Source organism: Centrocercus urophasianus, unplaced genomic scaffold (genome assembly GCF_019232065.1).
Source record: "Centrocercus urophasianus isolate 14NV4802_14NV808 unplaced genomic scaffold, USGS_Curo_1.0 seq_10, whole genome shotgun sequence".
Taxonomy (NCBI): Eukaryota; Metazoa; Chordata; class Aves; order Galliformes; family Phasianidae; genus Centrocercus; species Centrocercus urophasianus.
Window position 1 is genome coordinate 38,035,542 of NW_024884142.1, and position 13,043 is coordinate 38,048,584.

The 13,043-nt window shown below is 44.4% G+C and overlaps 1 protein-coding gene across 1 annotated transcript in view; it reads right to left on the bottom strand.

Annotated features, from left to right (window-relative positions):
- The window catches only part of METTL24 (methyltransferase like 24), a 44,391-nt gene that overhangs the window by 6,321 nt on the left and 25,027 nt on the right, over positions 1-13,043 (bottom strand). The window lies entirely within an intron of this gene.

Consider the following 13,043-nt stretch of genomic DNA (forward strand, 5'->3'; position numbering starts at 1 on the left):
TGTGGGAGCGCACCCACAGCAAGTGTGCTGATGACACCAAGCTGTGGAGTACAGACAACACACCAGAGGAACAGGATGCTATCCAGAGGGACCTAGACAGGCTTGAGCAGTAGGCCCAGGTGAACCTCATGAGGTTCAACAAATCCAAATGCAACAACTTGCATCGGGCTCAAGACAACACTCACTACCATACAAGCTGGGGGGTAAAGGGACTGAGCGCAGCCCTGCTGAAAAAGACCTGGGACTACCGGTGGATGAGAAGCTGTATATGAGCCACCAATGTGCCCTCACAGCCAGGAAGCCAACCATATCCTGGGCTGCATCCAAAGAAGTGTGGCCAGCAGGCTGTGGGAGGTGACAGGCTCTTTATCAGGGTCTGTGGTGACAGAACAAAGGGAAATGGCTTCAAGCTCGAAGAGGGTAGATTTAGGTTGGATAAAAGGAAAAAATATTTTATGGTGAGGGTGGTGAGGCACTGGAACATTGCCTAAAGATGTGGTTGATGCCCCATCCCTGGAGACTTTCGAGGAGAGAGTGGATCAGGCTCTGACCTGATCTAGTTGTGGTGTCCTTGTTCACTGCAGGGGAATTAGACTAGCTGATCTTCAAAGGTTCCTTCCAACTCTAAGGATTCTGTTATTCTACGAACACCTGCAGGGAACGAAGGCGAGCTTTGTGGCTCTGCCCTTACTGCTCCTCTGCAGCCTTGGCAGTTAAAGAGAAATATTTTCTCCCAAATTTCACTGATGTGCCTCCATGAAATTGCTGCAAAGCAGGGGCAGGACATTAACAGACACTTTATATTTACTGCATAAATTGAAATCCACTTGGAGGATACATTTCAAAATCATGTCACAAAAACTTAATTAAATTTTTCTGGTGGCCAGTTGTCAATACAGCAAAGCTTGCTCAAGCAGTGCTGGTCCCAGGCAAGCAGATGTACCCAGGGGACTCAGCAAAAGCCGTCACTCACAGCACTGAGTGCTCAGAGACCCAGCAGCCCTTCAGGACATGGTCCTATGTCATGGTGACATGCTCCCACAGCCTGTGGATGACCCAGCACTTTTGTTTCCTACATCCTCCGACAGTTTCTGATGCCTGGACATTTCCCACACACATTTCCCATCTAGAAGCAATTTCTCTCTGGAGACTGACCAGAGAAGACAAGACAATCCATCTCCCAGCTCAGCCCAGCCAATCCAAGTCATTGACTTCAGTGGACAGGCAGAGAAGGGGCCTTTTAGCTGGCAGGAATTTTTCCATTGTCACCTCACCAGAGGGCAACCAACTGCCACCTGATTTAGGATATCAGGATGGCCTGAAATCTTCTCTCCCTGCCTGCATTCAATCAAGAGGCTGCCACATTTCATTTGTGGCCTTTCAATCATTGCAAACACCTTTTTTATCGTGGAATTCATTCCCGGCTAACTCCCACCCTCGCTCACACCAGGCACCATACCAGCCAGAGATGTCAGCTCACTTGGTAATCACTTTCTGGACTTGAAATATACATGTCCCAAAGCCTGAGCTGATTTTCAAACAGGTCTGATGGATTTAGATAGCATTAAGCAATAATGACCTTAAAGCTAGAGCTACTATGTCTTGTCCAGCTTGCTATCCAGCAAGACCAAGGCTCCTATGCAGTGACCCAAAGATTACAGGATTACAAACCCCAGCATAGAGCAGGCTGGCACCACACGTAGGCAATCCTGTCACAAACACCTTCAGCATCTTGCTCCTCTATCTCTTATGGAAAAGAGGAGGCTCAGGGGAGACCTTATCGCTCTCCATAACTCCCTGAAAGGATGCTGTGTCAAGGTGGGGGTCAGGCTCTTCTCCCAGGAACCGCAACAGGATGACAGGGAATGGCCTTAAGTTGCACCAGGGGAGATTCTGGTTGGATATTAGGAAAAATTTCTTCTCAGAAAGAGTGGTGAGACAGTGGCACAGGCTGCACAGGGAGGTGGTGGAGTCACCGTCCCTGGAGATATTCAAGACGTGTAGATGTGGCACTGAAGGATATGGTTAGTGGGCATGGTGGGGGTGGGTTGGTGGTTGGACTAGAAGAATTTAAAGGTCTTTTCTAACCTTAATCATTCTATGATGCTGTGAAATGGAGAACAGCTTCCAAAACAGGCAATGGGAAGCTCCCTGTTTGCTCTAAGTGATGCCTCCCCATAGCAAACAGGTCACCGTGAAGACATGGGGGCTTTGTAACATACCCCCAGCAGCGAGCTCCTTACCTGCACAGAGCAGCAGCAGCTATTAAGTGCAGATCCCTGTACTGTGCTACATTTTCTGATTTGCATAGCTCTTCCACCACCTTGAAAAGATCAAAACGCTATCTCATCAAGTCCCTCAATCCCACAGCTCAATTGCTGAAGTGGAGAATTCACACCAGGCAGCTCCAGAAGCCCAAATCTTAAATTATTTACCAGTCTGATCATGAGCAAGAGTTCTGCTCACCAAAGCTTACAGACAAGCATTCTGAATATTGCAAGGATTCCCCTTGCAGCCAGAAGCCCAGACTGGAGGCATGTCTGCACCACACACAGCCCCAGACGCGCACACAGCTTCCTTTGTAAGGAGCACATCCGTCCATTCTACCCCACAGGGAGCATCCCCTGCTCATCTCTGAGCCTTTGAAGTGCTGTGCCAGACGCTGCTGGAGGCCTGTGGGAACGGATGTGTGTGCAGGGGAATACACACTGTACATCAACTCTCCAATCTCACCACTGCCTCAGCCATCTTGGAAAGTAAATGCTAGGAGGAGCAAGAGCTCCACAGTGCCAACGTACCTCTCTTCTCCTACGGTTATCATAGAATGGTTTAAATTGGAAGAGACCCTTAAGATCATCTAGTTCCAACCCCCTGCTATAGGCAGGGACACCTCCCTCTAGACCAGATTGCTCACAGCCCCATCCAGCTTGGCCTTGAATGCTTCCAGGGAGGCATCCACAACCTCACAGGGCAACCTGTCCCAGTGTCTCACCACCCTCACAGTAAAGGATTTCTTCGTAATACCTATTCTAAATCTACCCTCTTCCAGTTGAAAACTATTTCCCCGTGTCCTATCACTACCTGCCCTTATAAAAAGTCCTCAATCTTAAGGAGGACAGTTAAGTTTGTCCGGCCGTCCACCCCTGCTGTTTGCTTGCAACAGCAGCAAAAAGAAAACAGCACATTCCTGAAAACATGAGGGGCAGAGAAAGGAATGCACTGAATATCCTACTGTTACACACAAGGACATTAGGCTTCATCCGAGTAGCGGGGAGGGATGAATGCTGCTGAGGCTTTCATCTTTGGATTTCAGATTTTGAGGACTGGTAAAACGCCTTAAACTGATGTCAGGTCAAAACTGAGACCAGAAAGGGTCCAGACACTAAGGTGAAAAGAAGCAATGTCCAGTCCTCAAGAAGCTGTAAGCAGTAACAGAGCAGGGAGAACAGGCCACTAGGAGGAATTGGGGACAAATGCAGGAAAAAAAAAGTTACAAATTTTAGAGAACTCTTAGTTTCTCTAGTTAGGATGCTTATCTAAATAACCTGCTAATGTTAATCAACAAATCATGAGAAAGACGGGTAGCGGAGAAAGACCAGTTTGCTTATAGTAATGAGGCTGCTCTCAATTCTCATAAAGTCAGCATCATGTCGCAAACTGTCACTCTGAGCAGACACTCTCCACCTTGCCTGTATTAAGTCAGTGCCAGTTGATGTTGCTGTGCCTAAATGAACACAGCAAGTCTGCTGGGAGCACAAACATGGGGCTGAGCTCTGCAAGTATCTCACATCTGGCACCCCTTGTGATGCTGGGGCAGCGCACCCTGTTTGCTGAGCAAAGCAGTGGGAGAAAGGAGCTGACACTGCCCAGGAGCAACAATAATATGCTTTGAGATTTGCGGGTTCTTGTTCGGTTTGTTGTTGCTGTTGTTTTTAAAAGAAGACCTGAATAATTTGGTCAGCACTGAAATACTTTTCATTACAATTCAGACATTGCAGTAGCCTTTTTCCTAGGGGAAGAAAAGGCTATGGGTTGCATCTCATCCAGGCAACGCTAGCATTTAAAAGATCTTCTCTCCATGCCCGATAATTGCATACTAAACAGCACCTGCTCCCTAGAAACACTGCTACTCCTATCAGTATCTTGAGGCCTGGTGGAGAGAATTTAAAAGAGGTAAAAAGAAATGCAATAGGCCTGTACAGGAATGCAGATGATGTATTTCTAGCACATGATGCAGATGGTGAGAGAAGTGGTGAGCAGTAAATCACAAAGCAAAGACTTTTGCTTGCAGAAATATGAGGTTGTCAGGAGCGTTTCTACTTGCAGCCAAACTCTTCAATCTAGTTACATATGCAGCAGCAGCCACAGCTGACTAGGCAAACAAAGAGCAATTACTACCTTGATTTCATTATCACTGAAATTAAAAAATACATGCATCCAGGAAACGGTGTGTCAGGAGCTTGAAAATTACTCAGGGGCAAGCCTGATAAGGTTGTGGAAGGCAGAATCTCCTTATGCAGCTGGAAACAGCTGTACCGATTCAATTGCCATTACTTTTCAGCAACAGGAGTATATCCCCTAATTCATTGATGCATTTGCAAACAGAAAGTCCACACACACAAACAGGGCTCAAACTGCAGCTCTGGTGTAACTCCAAGGAAATCAGTCACTGACAGTGAGTTGTGTCCAGCATATACAGACACAACCTCAGTGAGATCGAATGTGTGTGTTACAGGCAGTAAGTCTCACCTGAACTCATGAATCAAATTACAGAGCTAGAGGCAGATGCATATTGTTGGATGACATGCTTTCCAGCACTCTGAGCTTTTGCTTTAATGGATGACTTTTAGAAGATACTACTTTACATTTTCTAGCTAGTTTGCCTGATGTTATCATCTCTGATGCTCTTCCTTCCAGCACAATGAGAACAGAGATCAGGGGGTAAGCCATCTGCAGATCTTTTAAGTCTGGATCTCAGGACTTCTCAGACAGATGCTGAGCACACAGCTGGGTTTGAAATCAACACCACAGCTTTTCACATCCCACAGCTTTTCCTGTAGCCATATGCCCAGCCTAACCTCTCGCATTCATTCATGTCTTTCAGATCCCACACAGAAATACCAGGCTGGCCCTGAACAAACAGACAAATAGCTAGAGGGGAAGTCCCCTTCGCAGCTCCACCACATCTGCTTGCACTGCACTGCTTGCCTACCACACCGCTCCCACTGCACAGTAGCAAGTCTCCACTCCTTATCCCCTCTGCTTCTCCTGGATCACTTACACATGCACACATTATCAGCATAGCTCAGGTCACATCTGCTAGTATTTTCTCACTGCTTTCTAAAAACAAAACAAAAGCCCGGATACACACACATCGTGTATGTCACTACAGTAGAACAATGCTGTTCACAGCATTGGTAAACTGACATTCAGCAGTCACCATAGCAAATACAAAACTGGAAATTGTTTTCTTAATTAAAAACAATTCCAACTATCACAACTGAGGGCTGCTGAGATAATTCTCCGCCAGACAGAAAATTGGGAACTATGTACTGTCCTCTGGGTACTGCAGTAATTTAATCTGGCTCAGATGAGAAAGAAAGTGATTCTTGCAGGTCTGGAGAATTTCTCATAGTGTTTGACTCTAATGGAATTTTTCTTACACTTCAGCACTTACACTCTTTCTTTGATGACATTCTGAAATGTTGTTATTTAAGAAAAAGAGAAGAATGGGAAAAGGGAACTGCCTGACTCAGCTGGGCTGTGCCTCTGAGATACTGTGACAAACCACTCGAGGTGAGATGCACCTCATCCAGCTTTAGAAAGGTAAACCCAAAGCAGCTGTCCAAGCTGCCTCTAGAGATCACAGAAAGGAAGAAGACTTTCTGATGGGCAATTCAGGATGTGCAGTTCACACCATTCATCCTGTTTTAAGCAGCTGCCCCTGCATGAGATGATCTGCACCTTGAGGGTTTGCCTTGAGTTTCACGAGGAACTCAGCAGTTGTCCAAAGCAGGCTAATTAGTGGAGATAAATTCCACACTTCTTTACCCCTCAGCAGGTCATTTATTTAGTTTATAAGCTCTTACATGTGTGGTATTTTGTCTGCTAGGTGCAAAAGGGTCCTGTGCTAATGTGTGTCTTTCCACTTCTGCAAGGGAAGCAGCCATACAGTAACAAAATGGCATGAAAAACACAGGTTCTTTCCTGTCAGAGGAGACGTAGAAGCCAGTATGATAACCCTAACTAAGCAAAGACTGTTCTTCACAAATACATCCAGGGAGTAAAACGGAGCTGCAGAAAAAGGGCCACTTAAGCCTAAAGATCTGGAAATAGCAAGGCTAAAAATTAGACTAGGGATGTTTTTCTTCCTTCTAGAACTGAGATTCTGGAAAAGACCCAAATAAGCACAGTACAGCAAAGAAAAAAAAAAAATCAAGCCCTTTCAAGATAGAACTCCGAACATTTACTTAGAGATCTGCATGATGCAGTGATTCAAGAGATCTGGTCCCAGTCGGTCTTCTCTGACGCTACACTAAATGGAGCAGAGATTGGATGTGAACTTGTGCTCCCAGCCCAGTGCTTTGAGGGAGCCATCTATAGCTGCAGTAGCAGAGGCCAAGAGGACACAGCTCTGAGCTCCTTGCTCTTCATTCTGAGCTCAGGGCAGAATCAAAAATTCAGAAGACTGTTCTGGTCCCTGTAGTCCCAACGAGCACAAAGTAATGAGCAGTTCCATGGATTAGATTGCTCCAAAACTTGAAGACGGGCTTTTCCCAATCTGGGGAGTTAATTTTTTGTTTTGTTAAAATCCAACCTCTGTGCACAATTAACTTGTTATAAATCTTTTTCCCAGGCTTTTATTTTGTATTTATTGATGTAGTACCAACAGAGGTGACTTAAAATCAAAATGGTAAATCAATTTTCTTTAATGTTTGCTCTTCCACACCAATTTTCAAAGAGCTGAAAGTGCAGCATGAAATAGACTCTGCAGTACCTGCTTGAGGAGATGAAGCAAGGGATAAATCACTTACGTAGGAGAAGATGAGGTCATTAATCAGTATGGCTGCAGGGTGTAAAGTTTTAAAGTTGTATTGAGCATTAAATAACAGGTGAAAGGGAAAGGTTTTTGCATTTGAAACCTTTAAACTAAGTCCATTCTAAAACATGAAACGGACATCTGTAGACCAGGTTGTCACACAATCCTTCATGCAGAAGCCAGTATAACTTAAAGCCTCCAAATCTAAACCAGGACTTAAAGATCTCTGAGTTTCTTTTAATGGCACAATATGCTCTTTTTTAGACAATTTGTTCAAAGGGATTTGAATGGAAGGAGTTGAGCACAACCTTACTGGTAGCAGCACACAAAATCCGAACAGCAGAGATCCAGAAAAAGGCAAGGCAAACTACTACTGAATTAAGAGCTTGCACAAACAGACATGCATGACTGAAACAAAAGAGAATGAGCTCTCCTTGCTTCTGCAAGTTGAGTAAGAAACTGATTGGATGGTTGGGCTCAGAGGACTTATCTGGAAGTCAGTTAGAAACACAGAGTCTATACTAGGATTTATCTTGTTGACATCTTTATCTGTGATCTGGAGGAGTTGATGAACTTCACCCTTGCCAAGTCTGGGCTAACAGCAAATTGTCTGGACCAGTCAGTACACACAGCCAAGGGCAGAGCTGCCATCCAGAGGAACCCAGGCAGACTAGAGGGACAGACCAACAGAAACCCAATGAAATTCAGCAAGGGCAAAGTAAATCCTACAGCCAGTGAGGAAAGAAGCCCTGCAATAATTCAGGCTGGAAACCTGCCTGGCTGGCTGGGGAGCAGCTCCACAGAAAGACCCTGGAGGGTCATGGTGCAAAGAAGACCAGCATGGGATGCGTCTATACAGTCAATGATAAACTGAGGTAAGCTCAACAGGGAGCCAAGCATGGTTGTGGACTGGAGAAATTACCATGAGAGGCTGAGGGAATGGGGCTTGTTCAACCTTGGCAGCAGATGGCTTTGAGCAAGGGGAATGGTCACCAGCCTTGAGAGTCTATGAGGAAGTCCCCAAGTAGAAAGCAACAGGCTCTCCAGCAGTGCGTGGAAGGAGCACAAGAGACAGCAGACACACTGAAATTGGGGGATTCCAGATTGTATATAAGGAGAAACTTCTTCCATGACTAGAATAGCCAAGCATGACCATAGCTTGCATAGACAAGCTGTGCAGCCTCTATTTTGGAGAAAACTTGGTGCTTTCCGAGACCAGACTGCATAAAGCTTTGAATAGCCTGACTTCAGAGCTGGTCCTTCTTTGAGCTGGCAGTTGAATTACAGGCCTCCCAAAATCCCTTCTGCCTTCAGTTATCCAGGGATCCCATCTAAAGGGAGTTCCCCATTCAACTATCAGCTATCCAAAGGAAACAGCAGTATCTTACCACCCCCCACCCTAGCAGTCAGTGAGAGAATATGAAAGAGCCAGTTTTCACAAAGTTGTACTCTACTAAAATAATAAACAACATTTTATGCATTGAGTGGCTTTTCTTCACTATTTATCAGCAGTATACTATAGTGACCATATGAAGCAAAAGATTAGTGGGAAGAAAAAAAAGATGAGAAAGATCAAGTTTTTACATCTTTATCCTCTCCCACAGCTGATAAAATACTATTCTCAAAAGATATACCACTAAATTTTCAGACTAGATTTGCATCCAGGAAACAGGACTCTCTACAGCCTTTGGAGATTATTCCAGCACTTAAAAGATTTCTTTCCTTCACAAAGGTTCCCCAAGTACTCTGGCTGCATGTTTCCTTTTTCAATCTCATCTTATTATAGTATTAGATGATTCTTTCACCTCTGGGCTATTTACACTCCTCACAGGACTAGAACTGCAGTGTTTTAGAAAGATCAAGTTCTTTTAATGCTTTCTCAAATCCACTCTAACAGCAAAAGACCCGCTTGTGTTTCTTGTCATCATAACAGTTTCCACTTCTGTTGAAGGGGTTCCAGCACCAACTAAACTACAGCAGTTGCGCTCTCATCCAAGCCACAGTGGGGAAATAAGCCTGTGAAGTTCTTTGATGTCCGTGCACACAAGCCCCTAAAATTGCCCAAACTGCATGGTTTCTTTTCAAGACTGTAGTGGCAAGAACTGCAGGAGGTCTTGTCGGTCCCCTCTTCAACAGCCCAATCCAAAGTCCCTGACGTCAGTGGAAAAGTTCTCATTTACTTGGAGGGTCTTGGATCAAATCCCAGATCTTAAGGAATAAAAGCAAGGCGAAAAGTAGGCATTAACTTCAAATGATGTTGCTTGGAATTCCCGCCTTGAAGTGGTAACAGAGCAGCTTTGAGGTTAGGCGGAAGGATTTTTAAAATTACTAAGAATGGAATGAAGAACATGTTTTAAATTTCTAACTGAAGAAGAAAAGAAAAAAAAAAGTACTTTGGAAAATATTCTGGAAACTGTTTTGAATTAGCTTACTAATTTAATTATGGGAACATTTCATTGTATTCACTGGAAGAATGAAAATGTGAATGACACAGTTTTTACTTTGATGTCCTTGTCATAAATTGGAGCTTACTGGCATCTTCAGACAAACAGCCTCTCAGGCTGCCCTCCAAGCAGAGACAAACCAAGTAAGAAGATGTAAGTAGAACAGATTTCTTTGGGTATTTCCCAAATGTGAAGTAGGGACAGGTATCCTGGGAGGAGTATAGGGATATATGCTGCTAGGTTGTGTAGGGACAGAGTTAGGCAGCCACAGCCCAACTGGAACTGGGCTTGGCAAGGGGTGCAAAGAAGAACAAGAAAGGCTTCTACAGGTATGTCAACCAGAAAAGGAAAATCCAAGAATGCTTACTCCAACTATAGTGAGCAATAAGGGCAGACTGCTTAGCAATGGACAAGGAGAAGGCTGAGGTACCCAACATTTTTGCCTCAGCCTTTACTCGCAATTGCTCTTCACACACCTCTCAAGCAGACGGGTCAAAAGGTGGGAACTGGGGGAGCAATGACTCTCCCACTGTAAGCAAAGATCATGCTCACAGCCATCTGAGGAACTTGAACGTCCATAAGTCTATGGATCCCAACAAATGCATCCAAGACTCCTGAGGGAATTAGCTAACGTAGCTGCCAAGCCACTCTCAGTTTTATCTGAAAAGACATAGTGGTCAGGTGAAGTCCCTAGTAACTGGAAAAAAGGCACTATCACAACTGTTTTTGAGAAAGGCAGAAAGGATGACCCAGGGAACTACTGACCTGTCAGCTTCACTCTGTGCTGGGAAAGATCCTCCTGGAAGCTATGCTGAGTCAAGCAAGGAGGACTGGGAGGTGATGCAAAACAACCAGCATGGCTTCACAAAGAGCAGGTCCTGTCTGACTAACCTAGTGGCCTTTATGATGGCATACCTGCATTAGTGGACAAAGGAGGAGCTACTAATATAATCTATCTGGACTTCAGTAAGGTGCCTTTGACATGGTTCTCCACAATATCCTTCTCTCTAAATCATGGTTTAATATATGGTTTTGATGGGTAGACTTTTCAGTATATGAGGAGCTGATTGCAAGATTATCAGGATGGACATCAGTGATGAGTGGTGCCCCATAGGGATCAGTGCTGAAATCAGTGCTTTTAATTAACAACTTCACCAATGACTCAACAGTGGGATCAAATACACTCTCAGCAAGTTTGTGGACGACACCAAGCTGTGTGGTGTAGCTGACATGCCTGAGGCACAGGATGCCATCCAGATAGACCTAGACAGGCCCAAGCAGTGGTCCTGGAGAACCTCATGAGATTCAACAAAGCCAACTGCAAGGTCCTGCACCTGGGTCATGGCAACCCTCATTACCAACACAGGGTGAGGGATGAAAAGATTGAGTGCAGTCCTGCCAAAAAGGAATTTGGGGTACTAGAGGATGGCAAGTCTCATGTGAGCCAGCAATGTGCCCGCACAGCTCAGAAAGCCAACCATATCCTAGGCTGAATCAAAAGAAGTGTAGCCAGCAGGTCAAGGGAGGCAACCCCACCCCGCTACTCTGTGCCTCATCTGGAGTACTGTGTCCAGATGCAGAATCCAACAGAACAGGAGAGATATGGACCTGTTAGAGCACATCAGAGGAGGGGCCACAAAAATGATCCAAGGGATGGAACACCTCCATTATGAGGTCAGGCTGTTCAGCGTGGAGAAGAAAAGGCTTTGGGGAGACCTTAAAGAGGCCCTTCAGTACCTAAAAGTGGGGCTATTAGAAAAAAGGGGAGAGACTCTTTAGGAAGGCCTGTTTTGATAGGACAAGGGGAAATGATTTCAAACTAAAGAAGGGAGATTTAGATTGGATACAATTTTATATTTTTTTTCTTCATTAAAGGCAGTAAAGCACTGGAACCAGTTGCCCAGAGAGGTGGTTAAAGCCCTGTCCTTGGAGATACTCAAGACCAGGTTGGACAGGGCTCTGAGTAACCTCATCTAGCTGTAGATGTCCCTGTTAATTGCAGGAGAGTTGGACTACATGGCCTTTCAGGGTCCCTTCCAATTCAAACAATTCTATGACTCTGTCAGACTGCGAAGTATGTAATGGCTGTACACTTGCTGGGCAAAGTCAGCTCATGACTTCACTAATGCCATAACTTTGCACAGGGGAGCAGCCTGAATGATCACAGTCTAAGAGGCATGTGTGGTGTTCACAACATGCCAACACACTAAACTAAACTCTGTGCTGTGCAGAAAACCTCAATCCCACATCGTGTGCACTGCTTCTGGAATGCCCTCCAGCTGGGTGCTTTCATGTCAGGTAGTTTTCATCCTGAAGGCTATAGACTCAGAATTCATAGCTACACTCCTGTAATTCACAGCAGGTCTCATAAACACTCTGTACCAGTCCATGATAAACAATCAGCTGTTCACAGCAAGGTCTGCTATACCACAACATTCACATGCTTTTTCTGGATCAGGTCATTAATCATTTTCTTTGTGACTGATTCTTCTAAAAGCAAAACTATCAATGTAAGGCATACGTCAAAGGAAAGCCATCTCTCTCTCCCCAGATGGTTTGCTAATGCACAAGCTACTACAATTACCGAATGACTAAGAAGCAGGAAAAAAAAAGCTGCTTTTTCTGTTCTTCTCTTCAAAATGGTTCAATCAGAAGAGCTGAACCAAAAGAAAATGCTAAAGAAAAGCAAGAAATGAACTGAAAAGGACTTCTTGAATTTTATAATAACAAACCAAACACATATTGCACTGCTTGCTTGCTTTGTAAATGCTACAGAAAAGCTCTCCTTAGCTCAGGCTGCCTATTAAAAAAAAAAACAAAAAACCACACACACACAAAAAAACCACAAAGACATGAAGAATTAGCTGCAGGCAATGAAGTATATTAGCATTTCAATTCATACTAGCATATCCTCTGAGGGAAAATCTCTCTTGAAAGCAATCTAATCCTGTGTGTCAGGAACTTCCTCAAATGTCTTTTGGCAATAGTTATTTGAGAACCTAACATTTCTGGTGTATTTACAGTTCCTTAAAAAAAAATAAATTAGAAATGTCAAAAAAATAGAGTGCTGCCAATTTCAAAACAGGATGTTTTTGTTGATGACTGTAATTAGGATCAGTGACCCTGCAAACATAAACAGCCCATCCATTACTTCTTCTAATTGTTTTTACAAATATTTCTTCTCTTTGTAAACTGCTCAGCATGAGTATTTTAGAACTCTTACTCAGGCAACAACCAGAACTTCCACAGGACTGGAAAAATGAACACTCAGTGTCACCAGCCAGCTGAATAGAAAAGCAAGGGAGGAGAAGGAAAGTATTAAACATACAGCTTGCAATTTAAAAACAGAGTGGCTGTTACCAGAGTTAGGAAAAAAGCAAGACAGAAAAGACACTCCAGAAAGAAATGCACTGCAAGTATTTCTCAAGAAAATCTATTGTCAGGAGATCACTTGGGAAAGCACCTGAGCTCCTGAGAGAACAAGAATCACAGGATCACAGGAAGGCTGAAGTTGGAAGGGACCTCTGCAGGCCATCTGGTCCAACCCCGTGCTCCAGAAC